Source organism: Bubalus kerabau, chromosome 3 (assembly GCF_029407905.1).
Source record: "Bubalus kerabau isolate K-KA32 ecotype Philippines breed swamp buffalo chromosome 3, PCC_UOA_SB_1v2, whole genome shotgun sequence".
Lineage (NCBI taxonomy): Eukaryota > Metazoa > Chordata > Mammalia > Artiodactyla > Bovidae > Bubalus > Bubalus kerabau.
Window position 1 is genome coordinate 128,670,445 of NC_073626.1, and position 19,116 is coordinate 128,689,560.

General features: G+C 39.1%; 1 pseudogene; it reads left to right on the forward strand.

Moving 5' to 3' along the window:
- The first annotated feature begins 901 nt into the window (after window positions 1-901).
- On the forward strand, window positions 902-1,564 carry LOC129647302 (mitochondrial fission factor-like; annotated as a pseudogene).
- Window positions 1,565-19,116: the final 17,552 nt, after the last annotated feature.

Genomic DNA, 19,116 nt, shown 5'->3' on the forward strand with positions numbered 1-19,116 from the left:
TCTTTTAGTGACTTCCCATACCTTAGACTTTCTTCACAAGAAACTGAAAAACATCAGCCAAACTGTGTTCTGAGATTTTGCAAGTCCCTAAATATGATATGCTTGTCTGAATTGAGAGGAGAACAGTTGTCTTGTACCCATGTACTTCTGAAATCTAGGCCACAGAGCATGTGAAAGGGAATGCAAGTGATGTTCTGATTTGTGACTCAGATAACCAGGTGAACAGGCCCCATATCAGCAGCCATAATTTCCTCTTCCAGCAGCAGACAGTGAAAGTCACTCAGTCATGTTCAACTCTTTGCAACCCCACAGACTACACAGCCCATGGAATTCTCCAGGCCAGAATACTGGGCTGGGTAGCCTTTCCCTTCTCTAAGGGATCTTCTCAATTCAGGGATCAAACCCAAATCTCCCTCAATGCAGGCATATTCTTTATCAGGTGAGTTACCCAGAAAGCCCAGCAGGAGAACCAGGGCTCAAATCTAATTTAAAAATTCTTTGGTTTTAACCCTCCAGATATCTGTCCTGGAAGCAGATAGTTTCAGGGCAAAACTAATCTCTTAAAACAGGTGTTATAAACTTCCAAAGGGCTCTTTGCTCCAAGATATCTCTCTTATTGACCCTACAAGTGGTCTGTGTTAAGAAGCCAGGGTAAGGTTTGCCCAGGTGCCTCTGTGCGCTTGGCCAACAGCCTCTGAGACCATCCACCCAAGCTCCCCAGGGGCTGGTGGGCGGTGGCCCTTCCCCAGGGCCCTCCAGAGCCCAGAGTCACAAAAGTGACTCTAAATCCAGGCATGCATATTGAAGTAAGTTAAAAGATTTAATATGAGGCACAGAAGCAGATAATGCCGAAAAGCAAGCAGTAGTTGGTATACATGTAGTGATTAAGACAGCCTTTCCTTCTCCCACTGCTGCTGAGATGGCTGAAATTAGTCAAATTCAGTATAAAATGTAATACGCCGAAAGTGTTAGCAAATGAGGGTCTGGAAAAATTAAAGGTGGCACAACCAAATGCTGACCTCAAAGATTCCAAGAAGGAGTTTCAAATACTAGTGTGATTGTGCAGGTTCCAGAGAGAATTCTGGTAGAGGAAATAATGAAAACATTCCATTTTCAAGACCAGTAGATCTTGACCTTTTACAGTCAAATCCTTTTAAACCTCTAGCACTAAAAACACAGTCTCATGTGCTTATGCTAAATGAAAGACCACCAAATTTTCTGGATTTAGAAACACCTCCTCCAGCCCCTCAAAGTCAAGAAATCCATGCAGTTGACAGGATAAAAAGGAGCACTCTATGAGGGCAAATGCTGTTTGCAAAAATGGACAGCTGGTCAGAACTGACTCCATGTATGGCATTTCAAATATACAGGCAACGACTGAAGAAACTTCAGAAGACATGACAGTTGTAGATGGAGCTTCATTAAGATGATAGATAATCAAACTAAATAGATGTCTACAACTTCTTGAAGAGGAGAACAAAGATTGTGCTAAAAGAGAAAAGGTCATGTATTCAATTACTGTAGATTCTGGCTGCCTAATAGCTGGCTCTGGTTTTGCCACTAGAGGTAACCTCAACTCTCAAAATTATTGTCTCAACATCTGGAAATATAAAGAATTTGCAAACTTCCAAAAAAACAAAAAGCCAAGGTAAGCCAGGGCCTCCCATATTTTAGCCATTATTGTAGTATTCTCTTCTGCTTCTGTTTTATTTACTACATTAAAGCCTTCAACTGTGTGGATCACAACAAACTGTGGAAAATTCTTAAAGAGATGGGAGTCCCAGACCACCTGATCTGCCTTCTGAAAAACCTGTATACAGGTTAAGAAGCAACGCTTAGACCTGGACATGGAAAAACAGACTGATTCCAAATCGGGGAAGGAGCCCATCAAGGTTGTATATTGTCACCCTGCTTTAACTTATACTCATTTAACTTATACTCAGAGTACATCATGCCAAATGCTGAGCTGGATAAAGCACAAGCTGGAATCAAGATTGCCGGGAGAAATAATAATAACGTCAGATATGCAGATGACACCACCCTTATGGCAGAAAGTGAAGAAGAACCTAAAGAGCCTCTTAATGAAAGTGAAAGAGGAGAGAGAAAAAGTTGGCTTAAAACTCAACATCTAGAAAACTAAGATCATGGCATCTGGTCCTATCACTTCATGGCAAATAGATGGGGAAACAATGGAAACAGTGAGAGACTTTGTTTTTTGGTCTCCAAAATCACTGCAGATGGGGACTGCAGCCATGAAATTAAAAGGTGCTTGCTCCTTGGAAAAAAAGCTATGACCAACCTAGACAGCATATTAAAAAGCAGAGACTACTTTGCCTACAATGGTCCATCTAGTCAAAGCTATGGTTTTTCCAGTAGTCATGTATGGATGTGAGAGTTGGACTATAAAGAAAGCTGAGAGCCGAAGAATTGATGCTTTTGAACTGTGGTGTTGGAGAAGACTCTTGACAGTCCCTTGGACTGCAAGGAGATCCAACCAGTCCATCCTAAAGGAAATCAGTCCTGAATATTCACTGGAAGGACTGATGCTGAAGGTGAAACTCCAATGCTTTGGCCACCTGATGTGAAGAACTGATCTTTTCATTTGAAAAGACCTTGATGCTGGGAAAGATTGAAGGAGGGAGAAAGGGACCACAGAGGATGAGATGGTTGGATGGCATCACTGACTTGATGGACATGAGTTTGAGTAAGCTCTGGGAGTTGGTGATGGACAGGGAAGCCTGGTGTGCTGCAGTCCATGGGGCCACAAAGAGTAACACATGACTGAGCAACTGAACTGACTGACTGTACCATTTCCACAGTTTTTGACATTTGGACTAATTTTTACTTATTTCTCCTCTTTTTCTTTTTTCAAATTAACTTAAAACATTATCAAAAAGAAAATTTCTCATCACTACTAAATAATAAATAATAGGACACAAGTGAAGGATTTTTTTTTCAAATAAATATAAAGAAAGCATAACAATTTACATAAATCCTACTCATCTATGGAAAACTCTAAATAATTTCACAAACACTGAGCTAAACATGACTAGCAGTATTTGGTACCATAATAAGTATAATTCCTCTTGTGAAGGAATTCAGATTATAGGAAGAGAGAGATACATATAAATAGGCCATTAAAAATTGATGTCAGTATTTCTGGGATAAAGATAATCCTAGAGTATTTTACAGGCGCAAAGAAGAGCATTTAACACCACAAACTTATGTCCGAGAAAAATTTACTATGGCAGGTGATGTCAGATCCAAGTGTTTGGTAAGGGGCATGCAGAGGCCATGGCTAGATGACAAAGTGGCTCCTGAGCAGAGGGACAGTAACAGTAGTTTAGATTCTAGAAAAGGCATGGGATGAATGGCATTTCTGTTGCCACAGTGAATGGCAGGCTCAAGGCAGTTGAGGTTGAAGGCTAGGCAGGCAGCTTACACTTCATTTTGCAAGTAACGGGCTGAGAGGATGGGTTTTACACTTTTAAGCAGGAGGTTTTTAAAAGAATGTTACAATTGCAGTCTAGTGAGTAAATACCACTTAGTGAACAAGGAACACAAAGGCAAGAGGGAGATGGAAAGAAAACTCTGTTTGTGGTAACTTGTAGAGGCTTTGGAGAGGACCACTGAGAAAGCAGAACCTCACTGCTTAAAAAGGATAGAGACTGAATGGCCTTCCCTCCTGGTCCAGGCAAGCTTATTCCAAGAATAGAGAGTTGGGGTGAAGGTTGAAGTAGTGAAGATGGGTGGACTCCCAATTATTCTGTGATTGTGGACAGTATACCTTGAAAGCTGGCCTTCTTGACATTGAATCTATTCTTCCTCTGAGCTGATCACTTTTAAATACTTTTACAATATTTCTTACAGTCTCCATACAAGACTTTTTCCAAGGCCAAAATCATGTCTTTCTGCTCTTATATATGATTATAGGTAAGTATCTTCCTTTTCAAAGGCTTAGTTTTCTCATCTCTAAAATGGGATTATTGAAAGTCTCCTTAAGAAGGCGTTTTGAAAATCGGTAGATATTAAGTATGAAGATACCTTGCCCTGGGGTCTACACACACTGTTGAGACACAGTAATTGTTAGTTTTTAAAGTTTCATTTACTACACAATAGTAAGCATGTGAAGGATGCTTGATAATGATGGTGACTGGAAAGGATTGACTAGCACATGCTCTGGTGGATTGGAAATGCAATTAAGGGAACGACATGGACTTTAGGGTTTTGGTTTGATTTAAGTGTTAAATAATTTGGTGTTCAGACTTTAACTGTATTTGAAGTTATTGTAGACTCTTCTATGCTTTAGTTGTGATGAAGTGATGAAAGAGTACCTAGGCTAAGTACATCATCAGTTCTTCATTACCCCTGATACTGACTATAATTACTCCAGTTAATAGACCTTTAGCTTATTAGTCAGCAAGCCTATTGGAGTTTCCCAGATGGCACTAGTGTTGTGTTGTGTGTGTGCATGTGTGTGTGTGTGTGTGCACGCGCGTGCACGCTCGCATGCTAAGTCACTTCAGTCATGTCCAACTCTGTGCCACATTATGGACTGTAGCCCACCAGACTCCTCTGTCAGTGGGATTCTCCAGGCAAGAATACTGGAGTGGGTTGTGATACTATCCTCCAGGGAATCTTCCCAAGCCAGGGATTGAACCTGTGTTTTTTATGTCTCCTTCGTTGGCAGGTGTGTTTTTTACCACTGGTGCCACCTAGGAGCCGAAGCCTATTACAAGGCCCGCAAAAGTCTGTATGTGTGTTGGACTCATAGTAGAAGAGTCCAGAAGCTTCTGCTGAACCATGATGCCTCCAGTCACATCCTCAGACCAACCTGGAGGACAAATAATTAGTTTACGAAGATCTTATGTTTAAGACAGTTACTTTTCCTTTACATCGGCCATTTACACCAATGTGATTAAAAGACATAAGATGACAAGAACTCTTGAATGGGATGAAGTAAAAAGTAAATTCTATCCCTCAGAAATATTTTATGCAGGTCAGGGCAATGCTGTTGCTCTTCCATTTTTTAAAGTTTTATATGTGCCAGGAATTGTGCTAAGTGCTTGACATACATTATTTCATTGAATATTCCCAATGAGCTTATGATACACACATTTTTTAAAGAGATGAAACACACTGAGGCTGAGAAAATTAAATAAATTGCCTAAGGTTACAATGTGAGCTGAGAAGCACTCTAGCTACCGTTTCCTATCTACCTATAGCCAGTGTTCAGCAAGATTGCTAGTTCCTCATTTGTTAGGGGATAAAAAAATATATTTCCACTAATATGAAACTCACAGGGGAGACATAGAAATCAAGTAAGTAAACAAGTGTGAAGGATATTTAAAAAATTAAATGAAATGACTTAGCATGAGAACCATAACTAATGTATCTCTATGTACACAAAGCAGTATCATACAAAAGAGATGCCAAATAAGTACTGTGGATGATGTTGGCTATAAGTGTAAATTATACAAGTTAAATTAGAAGCAAATAAATGGGGTGAAGTAGTTTGGGGGAAGGTCTAAGTTTTTTTATCAATGTAATATTCAGGTTCATGGAGTTGACATAGACACTAAGTAGATCACCCATTTCTTCAAACTTTGTAGGTAGATAGAAATCTCTTATTACCTACCAATATCTTGAAGAAAATGTCATCTTCTAAGTTTTTTTAATTAAAAATATTTTACTAAAGTATAGTTGATTAATTATATCTTAAATTCTGCTATACAGTAAAGTGATTCAGCTCTACATATATGTATATACATACACACACATTCAGAGAAGGCAATGGCACCCCACTCCAGTACTCTTGCTTGGAAAATCCCATGGACGGAGGAGCCTGTTAGGCTGCAGTCCATGGGGTCGCTAAGTGTCGGACACGACTGAGCGACTTCACTTTCACTTTTCACTTTCATGCATTGGAGAAAGAAATGGCAGCCCACTCCAATGTTCTTGCCTGGAGAATCCCAGGCATGGGGGAGCCTGGTGGGCTGCAGTCTATGGGGTCGCACAGAGTAGGAAACGACTGAAGTGACTTAGCATACACACACATTCTTTTTCATATCACAGGGTATTGACTATAGTTCCCTGTGCTATACAGTAGGGTCATGTTGTTATCCATTCCATATACATTAGTTTGCATATGCTAACCTCAAACTCCCAATTCATTCTTCCCCTATCCCCTTCTCCCCCTTGACAATCACAAGTCTGTTTTCTATGTCTATGAGTCAGTTTCTGTTTCATAGATAAGTTCACTTGTGTCATATTTAAGATTCCACAAGTAAGTGATATTATATGGTATTTATTTGTATCTTTCTGACTTACTTCATTTAGTATGAGAATCTCTTGGTCCATCCATGTTACTGCATGTGTGCATGCTTAGTCGTCTCCAACTCTTTCCAACCCCAGCCTGCACGTAGAAGGTCTGATCTTCCTCCCTACACTTCAGAAGCCTCTGAAATTGATTTGTGCAGAAAATGTTTCCAGATGATGTCCCCAGTCAGATATCACTTTTTCTTTCTTCGATGAACAAAGCAGCATGTGAATAGCTTTTAGACAACATCATTTCTGACTTCTTTGTTTGAAAATCATTTTCTGGCTTTTATATATGATACCTACAATTGCAGTGCTTAGCAAATAGCAAACACAATCCTTTTTTTTTTTTTTTTGCTAAATTTAATTAAATTATTACAAATTTCACAGAGATGCATAAATATTGACTGAATGAAAACTCACAGTTGATGTGTCCCAACTTTCTAATGGTGAAAAGTCACACTGCAGTAACTAGTTCACAAGTGTTCACCAGCACAGCATGTCTGGAATAAAATATCCAGCTGGAAATGTCTCATCAAGCATCACTCTATCTGTATGAGCTCTGAAAGGAAAAGAAAATTGATTCTAAAGTGTGTTGCTCCTGCAGACTTCCTGGATTTGGTTAACGAGATAAACTTGGCAGAATTCCTTGCCACTGGGAATGACTAAGTCACCAGACCATAACTGAACACCTCTCTGGTGGGGAAGGATACCACTGGCAAGGGCAGACATATGTTTTGCTTTTTGTAAAAGGATCATTAAATTTTATTTCCATTTCCTGTTATCATCATAGGCATAGATCTAGATGTGAGCCCAATAGGGATAGAGCTGAAATAGCAATCTGAGAGTCAGAAAACATGCTGTGATCAGATTCACCCATCCTGTATTTAGACATCATTCCTATATCAAGCAAATTGTGTCTGACTTCATGCTCCTTGTAAAGGGTACGATCATCATGAATGATAGCCACCAAATATGTCCAGTACATGGGTCTAACTAAAATTTCTGGCTTCTTGTAGTTGAATGTATCCATGTGACCAGTTCTGGCAAGGATTTGTGAGCAAAATTTAGGGGTGTTACTTCTCAGCCTGAGCACTTAATTGGTAGCCTGAATGCACAGTCTTTCCAAAACTCTCTTTCCTTCTGCTGGCCATGCAACCAGGATGTGGTTGCTGCGTCATCCTGGCTGCAGTGAGGAGACATAAGGGCTGACCCACAATGAGAAAGAAGCCTAAAACCACCTCTTTCTTGTTATAAGTCATTAGCTTCTGTGGTTATTTTTTACACAGAATAACCTTGTGTATCTTATGGTACATGGGGACTGCCCAGGTCCTCACAAACACAAACTTTGTGTCAGTTTTCTTATTGAACAAGGAATTCACTGAACACTACTTCAAGATAGACATTATCTAGGCATCAGATATACTGCATTGAAAAAAACTGTTTATGCTATTTATAGCTAATGGGAAACATGAGGGGCTGACCTAAAAGAATTTCCAGGTGAGACTGTCCCGTCTATGAATGAATATTGGGATTAACCTGGATTTCCATGAATTCGGCATGGAAAGAATAATACTAAGTAGGAAATTGTATTCATCCAACAAAATTGCATTGCATTCCTATGCGAGCAGAGAATTTACAATGTCATTTATAGCAACATGGATGGACCTAGAGATTGTAATACTAAGGGAAATAAACCAGAAAGAAAAAGTCAAATACCATATGCTATCACTTATATGTAGAATCTTAAAAAAATGATACAAATGAACTTATTTACCAAACAGAAAGAGACTTACAGGCACAGAAAACAAACTTGTGGTTACCAAAGGGGAAAGAGGGCAGAGGTACAAATTAGGAGTGTGAGATTATCATATACACACTACTAGATATAGATATAGATATATAATAGCTAACCAACAAGAACCTATTGTATAGTACAGGGACCTGTGCTCAATATTTTGTAATAACCTTTAAGAGAAAAGAATCTGAAAAAATAGGTTTATATATGTATAACTGAATCACTTTATTTTACACCTGAAACTAACACAATACTGTAAATCAACTATACTTCAATTAAAAAAAGTTTATTAGAGTTCTGTCAATTAAAAGAGACATGAAAGTAGAATTCTGATTATCTTCCGATTATAACAATAGTAATTATAGCTTCTATTTGTTGGGCACCTTCTATAGGATAGCTACTTGAATATATACAAATTATCCAGAATTATGCATGAACATGAAATTATATTCACTTTCTATCACTGCATATTAAATTACCATAAATTTAGCAGCTTGAAACCATACCTGTGATCTGCTTCTGTGGGTCAGAGGTCCAAGTGAGTTCAACTGGTCTCTGCTCAGGTACCACAGAGCTGGAATCAATATGTTAACCAGATTAAGAGCTTACCTGGAGAACTGGAGAACCTATTTCCACTCAGGCAGGTGACTGACAGAATGCCTTTCTATGTGACTATAAAACTGAGATCCCATTTCTTTGCTGGCTGCAGGAGGTCTGTCTCTGCTCCTAGAGGCCTCTGCATTGCTGCCTCCATCTGTAGAGCAGCAATAGCAACTTGAGGACTTCTTGTGCTCAAATCTCTGTGACGTCCTACATCCTCTTCTGCGGCCTTCTTCTTCTGACTTTTTTAAAAAGTTTTAACTGGAGGAAACATCACAATGTTGTGTGGGTTGCTGCCATACAGCAATGCAAATAAGTCATACGTGTGTGTGTGTGTGTGTGTATGTATATGTATGTATGTGTGTATATACATATGAAAGTGAAAGTGAAGTCTCTCAGTCGTGTCCGACTCTTTGCGACCCCATGGACTGTAGTTTATCAGGCTCCTCCATCCATGGGATTTTCCAGGCAAGAGTGAAGGAGAGGATTGCCATTTCCTTCTCCAGGGGATCTTCCCAACCCAGAGATCGAACTCGGGTCTCCCGCATTGCGGGCAGATGCTTTACCGTCTGAGCCACCAGGGAAGCCCTGTATATAAATACTTTCCCTCATGAACCATCCTCCCAATCCCTTCTTTTGCCTTTTAAAAGAAGCCTGTAATTTGATTAAATTCACCTGAATGATCTCCAAAATTTAACCTCAACTGATTTGCACCTTAAATTGCAAAGTCCTTTCACCACAATACCTATATTTATATTTGAATCTCTAGGGAATGGGGATCTTTGGGAGACAGAGAACAATCCTTGGAATTCTGCCTACCACGTAAAGTTCTAGAATTTCTCAAAATTGAGCATGTTGAGGTCATGCTAAAAAATAAAAATTCCTACTCTGATAATTTTTTTCATCTCTCTGTGTCAACTTCACTCACATCCATGAATCTGAGAAACCACTTGGCAAAGAGATCTTTAAAAAAAAAAAACACCTCCTTGGAGCTTCCCTATTGGTCCAGTGGTTAACAGTGTGCCTACCAATGCCAGTGCAGAATGTGGGCTTGATCCCTGGTCCAGAAAGATCTCACATGCCATTGGGCAACTAAGCCCTTGTGCCACAGCTACTGAGCCCATACATTCTAGAGCCCGTGCTCTACAACAAGACAAGTCACCACAATAAGAAGCTTGCATACTGCAAGTAGAAGGTATGCTCACTCACTGCAACTGGAGAAAGCTTGGTGCATCAACCAAGACCCAGCACATCCAAAAATAAATAAATAAAACTCAAAAAACCAAATTGGCACAGTTGTCAATAAGTATAAAAAAGAATAACCCCCCATAGCCCTTAAATACATACATCCTCCCAATACATATACACATACACAACATGCACACTCACTTTTTGTGATAAGATAGCTCAAATATTGACTTTTGCTTTACTAGTGAGAAAAAAATTGCCACAGAATCCATTAACCTAAAACATCAACAAAAATAAAATTAAAAAGTTAAAAAATTACATGGCACTAATTTGGGATTTTAACTAATTTGTAAGGTGAAGTGAAGACATGCATACTTGCAAACATCCCCTAGGCACCTCCAGTTTGAATTCAGAATCAGCTCTAAATCATGTCAGCCTCACAATGATCCTTTGTTTTGAATCCTATATCAAAGTGCCAAAGCCATTCAATGGGCTCGCCTTTGTAAAAGCTGACAGCTTTGTATTTTTACCAATTCATAGTATCTGACTGAAGCTCAGATGTCACAGTTTGTGAACAAACAGCTTCTCTCTTTCTTTTGTCAGACTGCCAAGAAGCTGGCAATCAACCAAGGCTGGTTCTACTGGGTAACTCCTCATGCTGGCAAGTGTCAAGTGCCCACAAGAGAGACCCCTGGTCTATAATTCTGGAGTTCAGTGGGGAGGAAACAGCTTACTGGCATCTGTTAGCAAATAAAGGACTTCCTTATACGTCCCCTCTGCTCTAATCAGACAGCACTTGACATCTTTCCTGTTCACGCTCTGTTAATTTCCATTTCAGGATTTCCTGTATGTTTATCCCTTACCTGAAAATCTCCTTCATTTCTACTTTGAGGTTTATATTAATAAATTCTTGATTCGATTTGTTCAATAGATATAAGCCTATTTGAATGATCTATTTTCTTTGTGTGAGTTCTGATAGTTTGCATCTTATAAGGAATCGGTGCATTTCAACTAGTATCCGATTCATGCTTATTTGTTGTTCATAGTTCTGAGCATTCTTTTACTTTTTAGTTTTTTGTTATTTATTCAATGTCATAGAATCAGCTTTTTAATTAATTCTTTATTGGGATATATTTACTTTACAATGTTGTGTTAGTTTCTGCTGTACAGTGAAGCAAATCAGACACATGTGTATGTTTATTCCCTTCACTTTGTACCTCCTGTCCCTCCAACCCACCCATTTAGGTCACCACAGAACACCAAGCTGAACTTCCTGTGCTATACATAAAATTTACACTAACCACTATGGAGAATAGTATGGTGGCTCCTTAAAAACTAAAAATAGAATTACCAAATGAGCCAGCAATCCCATTCCTAAGCATGTACTCTAAGAAAGCCATAATTCAAAAAGACATATGTATGAGATAAATTTTGATGACCCATGGGGCTTCCCTGTGGCTCAGATGGTAAAGAATCTGCCTGCAATGCAGGAGACGCAGGTTTGATCCCTGGGTTGGGAAGATCCCCTGGAGAAAGGAATGGCAAGCCACTCTGGCATTCTTGCCTGGGGAATCTCCTGGACAGAGGAGCTTGATGGGTGCCAGAAATGCAGGAGACCCATGTTCTATCCTTGGGTTGAGAATATCCCCTGGAGTAGGAAATGGCTACCCACTACAGTATTCTTGCCTAAAGAATTCCATGGACAGAGGAGCCTGGCAGGCTATAGTCCCTGGAGTCATAAAGAGTTGGACACGACTGAGCTACTAACACACACACATGTACTGTATGGAAAGTGGCATCTCAGCTCTGTTTTCTTGGAGCCATATAACAACAACCAGACTTAGTCAAGGGTAGATTATATTGAAAAAACTATTCCAATAGGGAGAACATTCCCATTACAATCTACAAGCCAATCAAAATCAAATAGAAAGATAATTTTCCATTTTTAAGGGGTTAGAGAATTAGGACCAGTAAAAATGTGGAAATTGAATAGAAACAAACAGACAGCATTGTAATTAAGATGATCTAATGGGGTATGTTTCTGTTCTCACAAGGTCAGCCAATTCTCAGGATGAGCTTAAGTGAGGGTATTCTGTGTTTTACTGCTCGTCCAGACTAAAGGACAAGCCAGAGTTCAGGGATCTATGGGGAGGAGAGAAGCCTGTCAAGAGACGGTCCAAGCCAAAGTAGAGGGTAAAAGTGAAAGTGTTAGTTCCTCGGTCCTGCGTCACTCTGTGACCCCATGGACTGTAGCCCACTAGTCCACCAGGCTCCTCTGTCTATGGAATTCTCCAGGCAAGAATACTGGAGTGGTTTGCATTCCCATCTCCAAGGCATTTTCCCAACCCAGGAATTGAACCCAGGTCTCCTGCACTGCAGCAGATTCTTTACCACGTGAGCCACCAGGGATCCCCCAAGTAGAGGGTAAATTGTGGGTTATTGTAAACACTTGGTCATTGCTCATCTTGGCTACAGGTTTACCAGTTTCATTGATCTTTTCAAAGAACCCACTTTGTTCTTTTCACTCTGAAAAACACTCACTTTGAAAAGATCTTTTCAAAGATCAATGAATCAATTATGAGTTCATTGATTCTATTATTTTCCTGTTTCCAACATCATTCACTTCTGCTGTAATGTGTGTATATATATATATATATATATATATATATATATGTTTTTGTATTCTACTTAGGCTTAAATGGCCATTCCTCTATTTTCTTAGATGGAACCTTATTATAACATAAGACCTACCCTCTTGTTTAACATATACACTTAAAGCTAAAAATTTCCATCTAGGTGTTGCTTTTTCTGCATCCCACACATTTTGATAAGTTGCATTTAGATTTTTCCTTTAGTTCAAAATATTTGGAAATATTTTTCTTGAGACCTCTTTGACCTATGTGTTATTTAGGTATGTATGTTTAATGACCAAATATTGGGGATTTTCCAACCTTTTTCTGGAATTGATTTCTAGTTCAATTCCATTGTAGTCGGATAACATACTCTATTTATATTTGTATAAATCTGCTAAGGTGTGTTTTACAGTCCGGAATGCCATCTGTCTTGGTGAATGTCTTGTGAGCTTGAGAGAATATGTACTCTATCGCTGAAGGGATATTCTATAAATATCAATTAGATTGAGTGTACTGAGAGTGATGTTTAGATCAACTCTATCTTTAGTGATTTTCTACCTACTTGAACTACCAAATGCTAACAGTTTGTATTGAAATCTCTGACTATAATAGTGGGTTTATCTGTTTCTTGTAGTTGTGTCAGTTTTGAACATGTGTTTTGATGCTCCATTAAGTACATACGTGTGTAAGTTTGTTAGGTGTTCTTGGAAAAGTGACAACTGGTAATCCCCGATAATTTTCCTTGTTCTGAACTCTACTATCTCTGAAACTGATGGCACTATTTATCAATAGTGCCATCTTGGGAATTCCCTAATGGTCCAGTGATTAAAACATGGGATTTCACTGCCAAGGGCCCAGGTTAGGTCTCTGGTAGGGGAATTAAGATCCCACAAGCTGCTGGTGTGGCCAACAAATAAATAAATAAAATCTTACAATACATAGTATATCTTTTTTCTTTCCCTTTATTTTTAACCTGAGTGTTTTTGTTTTTTTTTTAAAGTGGCTTTCTTATAGACAACATACAGTATGGTCTTTATTCACTCACTCTGACAATCTCTATCTTTTTAATTGGTATAGTCGTTCTAAATGTTTAGACCTTATTCATTGTGATTGGCAAAATGTCTCCCCAGTATAGCCATGACCTAGTATCTGGAAACTGTGACTGTGTTGCATTTCATGGCAAAAGGTACTTTGCTGAAATGATTAAAGTTGAGATGGAAAAATTTTCTAGATTTTCAGGGTGAAACCAATCTAAATAATGGTGAAAAATGAAGGCACCTAAGTAGGTAAGAATATATACTATGAGAAAGACCCAATCTTCCATTGCTAGCTTTAAAGGTAGAAGAAAGATTTCATGAGCTAAGGAATGTGAGCGGCCTCTAGAAGGTGGGAAGCACAAGAGAATGGATGCTACCAAAGCCTCCAGTAAAAAGCACAACCCTCCAACACTGATTTTAGCCCAGTGATTTTATCTCAGATTTCTGACCTATAGAGCCATAAGGTGATGCATTTATATTGCTAAACTCTCCAACTTTGTGGTCATTTCTTATGATAGTGATAGAAAAATAAACTTGCATTTCATATTCCAAGATCAAATCCAAACTAAGTCTCCCTGGTATACGTAGTGCTTATATACCAACCTGGCTTGTACTTCAATTTCTTTTGTGGTAAATCCTCTTCCTTATCATTCATACATGTTGTCTGTTTCATGTATTTAGGTTTGTGTATATGAGACAGAGTTAGTGTTTGTGTTGCTGTGGTTCTCGTTTACCAGCCCCACACTGAGCTACATTAATATTTGTTCCTAACATTTTTCAGATTTTGTATGTTGCTCAGATGCATGCTAGAAGTATAAAAGAATAAGGCCAATTTCATTGAGGAAAAAGGCCATGTGTTGATATTAGATAATCACAGATGCAAAATCCATGTTGCTTAAGATGACACCCAAATTTCAGTGTTCTCATCTGTGAGATGGGAATAAACATACCTGTCCCAGTGAATATTCGTAAGGAGGCAAGTCAGAAGTATGTGAATTGCTAGTCACTGAGTAGATGTTTAGATATTAGATATTCCAGAGCTTGGTTTTCTTAATAGAGACAAACAAGATAATTATGAGCATGAAATGTTCACTTCTGTTGTTCTAATTAAAATAGTACTGGGAGCAAATGAGAAAGTTTATAGCTAGCATTTTCTTAAGTGATTACACACAAATACTGTGATTCTTGAGGGTCAACAGTCCTGTCCATAAGATGACTGGTATTCAATCCAATTATATAAGTAAACAAGCCACTTGTGCATACATTGCTCATTTCCATGGTTTGAAAAATAACAATTACATCGTTTTCCCTTCATTTAGCTCACACTTATGGGCTAATTGGACATACATTACATTATTTAGAAATTCATTCTTGTCAACAAAAACAGGCACTTCATATGATCATTTTCATTTTCATATATTTTTGAACTGCTAGGCAAATGGCATTTTACTAAAATAGATTTTGTTTTCACAGCACGCAGAAGAAAAATTTTATTAATTTAAGTTTTGTAGGCTTTTGAAAATACTTTAATTAGATATAACTGACATAATTTTTATTTGACAATGCAGATGCACAGAGCAGGCTCAGAAAAGAGAGATTCAGAAAATTCACCAGAATATCTTTAAATCTATTCATTTCCTTTATATATGTGTATATGAATGGAATATGTCTACATCATATAGATCATTCCTTATATATATATGATGCACATATATATCATATATACATGATCATATATACATAATGTATATATATTTATATATCATATACACATATTTTTAACTTTTTGGCCATGCCCCCACAACATGCAGGATCTTTGTGTCCTGACCAAGGATCAAACACATGCCTACTGCACTGGAAGCAGAGTCTTAACCACTGGGCCACAAGGGAAGTCCCCACACATATATGTATATGTTTTAAATTTGTTTCAGATTTATAAATAAACTTGTTTTACATTACCAAAATGCTATGTTGTTGAAGAAAAGTGGTTTATTTGTGTGACACTACACTTTGCCTTCTGGTAGGCCCTTTTGGGATTTAATTCTCGATGGGTCTGTCTTTGCACATCCCAGGAACAGAAGCACTGGGGCCTTTTAAAAAAAGACTATCTCTTCAAAGATATTTATGATCCAAACAGGCTTTGTAGATAGGGATTTAATTTTATCTTCCTCCTGAGCAGAAGAAAGTCTTTCTTACTCTCTAGTCTAATAAATGTAATGTTTTCCTCCATGGCACATTGTGTGCAGATGTGCTTATCATCTACTATAAAATATTTTGGTATTCCTTGCTGGCAGAGGACATCAGGCACCCAGAAAAGCAACCCAAGTCTTCGAAAGGAGGTAGGAAAAAATATAAAAGACAAAAAAAGAGACAAAAGAGGGAGGGACGGAGTTTCGTCCAGGGAAGGGAGTCTTAAAAAGAGAGAAGTTTCCAAACACCAGGAAACCTTCTCACTGCCGAATCTGTGCCGAGCCTTGGAAGCACAGAGGGCAACATAACAGGGAGGAAAAATAAATAAACAATTAAAACCCGCACACTGCGAGCCCTACAGTAACTCCCCCAGTGGAGAAGCAGCGCAGACGCCTGCACACGCCACTAGCAAGCGGCGGCTGGGCAGGGAGGCTCGACGCAGGCTGCATCGCAAGGATCTGGCCTGAATACCCCTAGCGCTATCTGAGCGAAATAATTTGGGCTAGCAAACCAGACTGTGGGATATCTACCACGCGAAAAGCCAGCCCTAACCTAAGACACCGCCAGGCCCGCGCACAGAACAAAGGACTGAACAGAGATAGCCGGTTGCAGACCTTCCCCCTCCGGTGACAGGCAGCCAGAGCTGTAAGGGGGCAATCGCAGCCCAAGAGAGACACTATCTATAAAACTGTAAGCAGGCTTCTTTGCTAACTAAAACTTCTTGGGGGTCTGGACGGTCAACATCTGCCTGAGAAGGTGTGCCAGTGCACACCTAGATAACCGAGCGGCGGGGAGGCGATAAGTTGCAGCAATCAGGCGCACCAAACACCTCATCACCTGAGCTGCTCGGATCTGGGATGGGCACAAAACACAGGCCCAACCGAGTCTGAGCCTTTGAGGACTACCCGAGTGCCTGAACCTGAGCAGCTTGGACCTGGGAAGTGCAGGCAGCCCAGGGCCAGTCACGGGTGGTTCCCAGCGGAGCAACCTAGAACCTGAGCAGCGTGGGCAGGGAGGCTACACGTGCCGTGAACGGGGGGCAGACCCAGTGTGGCTGAGGCACTGCGAGCACATGCCAGTGTTATTTGTTTGCAGCATCCCTCCCTACCTCCCCTCAGCGCGACTGAACAAGTGAGCCTAAAAAAAAAAAAAGTGTCCTCCACCGTCCCCTTTGTGTCAGGGTGGAAACCAGACACTGAAGAGAATAGCAAACAGAAGAAGCTATAACACAGGGAACTGCCTTGGAAGCTACAGGCAATAGATTAAAACCCTGTGGTTAGTACCAACTACATAGGAAGGGGCCTATAGACCTTGAGAAATATAAGTCGGACCAAGGAACTAGCCACAAATGAACTGAACCCACAATACTCACAACAAAACTGGAGAAAGTCCTAGATACATTTTTACTATTTTTACGATCATTCTTTCTTTCTTTTTTTTATTTTTTTTAATTTTTTTTTAAAATTTAAGTCCTCTATTATTCCTTTAATTTTCACTTTTATAACCGATTACTTTGCAAAAAAAAAGAATACCCTATTTTTTTAAAGCAAACTTCATATATATATATTTTATAATTTTTTTGTCCTTTTTTTTTTTTCCTTCTTTTCTTTAACATTGTATTTTTGAAATTCCAAGCTCTACTCTAGATTTTTAATTTTAGCTTTTTGGTATTTGCTATCAATTTTGTACCTATAGTTTTTTTAATAATTTCTGTGACCCTTTTTTATTTTTTCTTTTTCTTTTCCTCTGTTTTTCTCTTCTTCTTTTAAATAACATTGTATATCTGAAATTCCAAACTCTACTCTAGATTTTTAATTTATGCTTTTTGGTATTTGCTATCAATTTTGTATCTGTATTTTCTTTATAATTTGTGTGACTTTGTTCTCGTTTTTTTTTTTTTTTTTTTCTCTCTCTTTCTTTTTCTTCTTCTTTTTTTAACATTGTATTTTTGAAATTCCAAACTCTACTCTAGATTTTTAACTTTTGCTTTTTGGTATTAGTTATCAATTCTGAACCTATATTTTCTTTATAATTTTCGAGACCTTGTTTGTTTTTGTTTGTTCGTTTTTTCTCTCTTTCTTTTCCTTCTTCTTTTCTTTAACATCATATTTTTGAAATTCCAAACTCTACTCTAGATTTTCAATTTTTGCTTTTATGTATTTGTTACCAATTTTGTACCTTTAAGAACCCAATCTTCAGTACCCATTTTTCACTAGGGACCGAGATTACTGGCTTAACTGGTCTCTCTCCCTTTGGACTCTCCTTTTTCTCCACCAGGTCGCCTGTGTCTCCTCCCTAACCCCTCTCTACTCTACCCAACTCTGTGAATTTCTGTGTGTTCCAGACAGTGGAGAACACTTAGGGAACTGATTACTGGCTGGATCTGTCTCCCCCTTTTCATTCCCCCCTTTTATCCTCCTGGCCACCTCTGTCACCTTCCTCCTTCTTATCTTCTCTGTATAACTCCATGAACAACTCTGAGCGGTCCAGTTGTGGAGTGCACATAAGGAAGAGATTATTGGATAGCCCACTCTCTCCTCTATTGATTCCACCTCATCTTATTCGGGTCACCTCTAACTCCCTCCTCCCTCTTCTCTTCTCCATATAACACTGTGAACCTCTCTGGGTGACCCTCATGGTAGAGAAACCTCTCATTTTTAACGTAGATGTTTTATCAATGGTGCTGTATAGAAGGAGAAGTTTTGAAACTACAGTAAAAATAAGACTGATAACTGGAAGCAGGAGGCTTAAGTGCAAACCCTGACTCCAGGGAGCTCCTGACTCCAAGGAACATTAATTGACAGGAGCTCATCAAATGCCTCCATACCTGCACTGAAACCAAGCACCACACAAGGGCCAACAAGTTTCAGGGCAAGACATACCAAGCAAATTCTCCAGCAACAAGGAACACAGCCCTGAGGTCCAAGATACAGGCAGCCCAAAGTCACCCCAAAACCATAGACATCCCATAACTCATTACTGGACATTTCATTGCACTCCAGAGAGAAGAAATACAGCTCCATCCACCAGAACACAGACACAAGCTTCCCTAACCAAGAAACCTTGACAAGCCACCTGTACAAACCCACACAGAGTGAGGAAACGCCACAATAAAGAGAACTCCACAAACTGCCAGAATACAGAAAGGACACCCCAAACTCAGCAATTTAAACAAGATGAAGAGACAGATGAATACCCAGCAGATAAAGGAACAGGATAAATGCCCACCAAACCAAACAAAAGAGGAAGAGATAGGGAATCTACCTGATCAAGAATTCTGAATAATGATAGTGAAATTGATCCAAAATCTTGAAATCAAAATGGAATCACAGATAAATAGCCCAGAGACAAG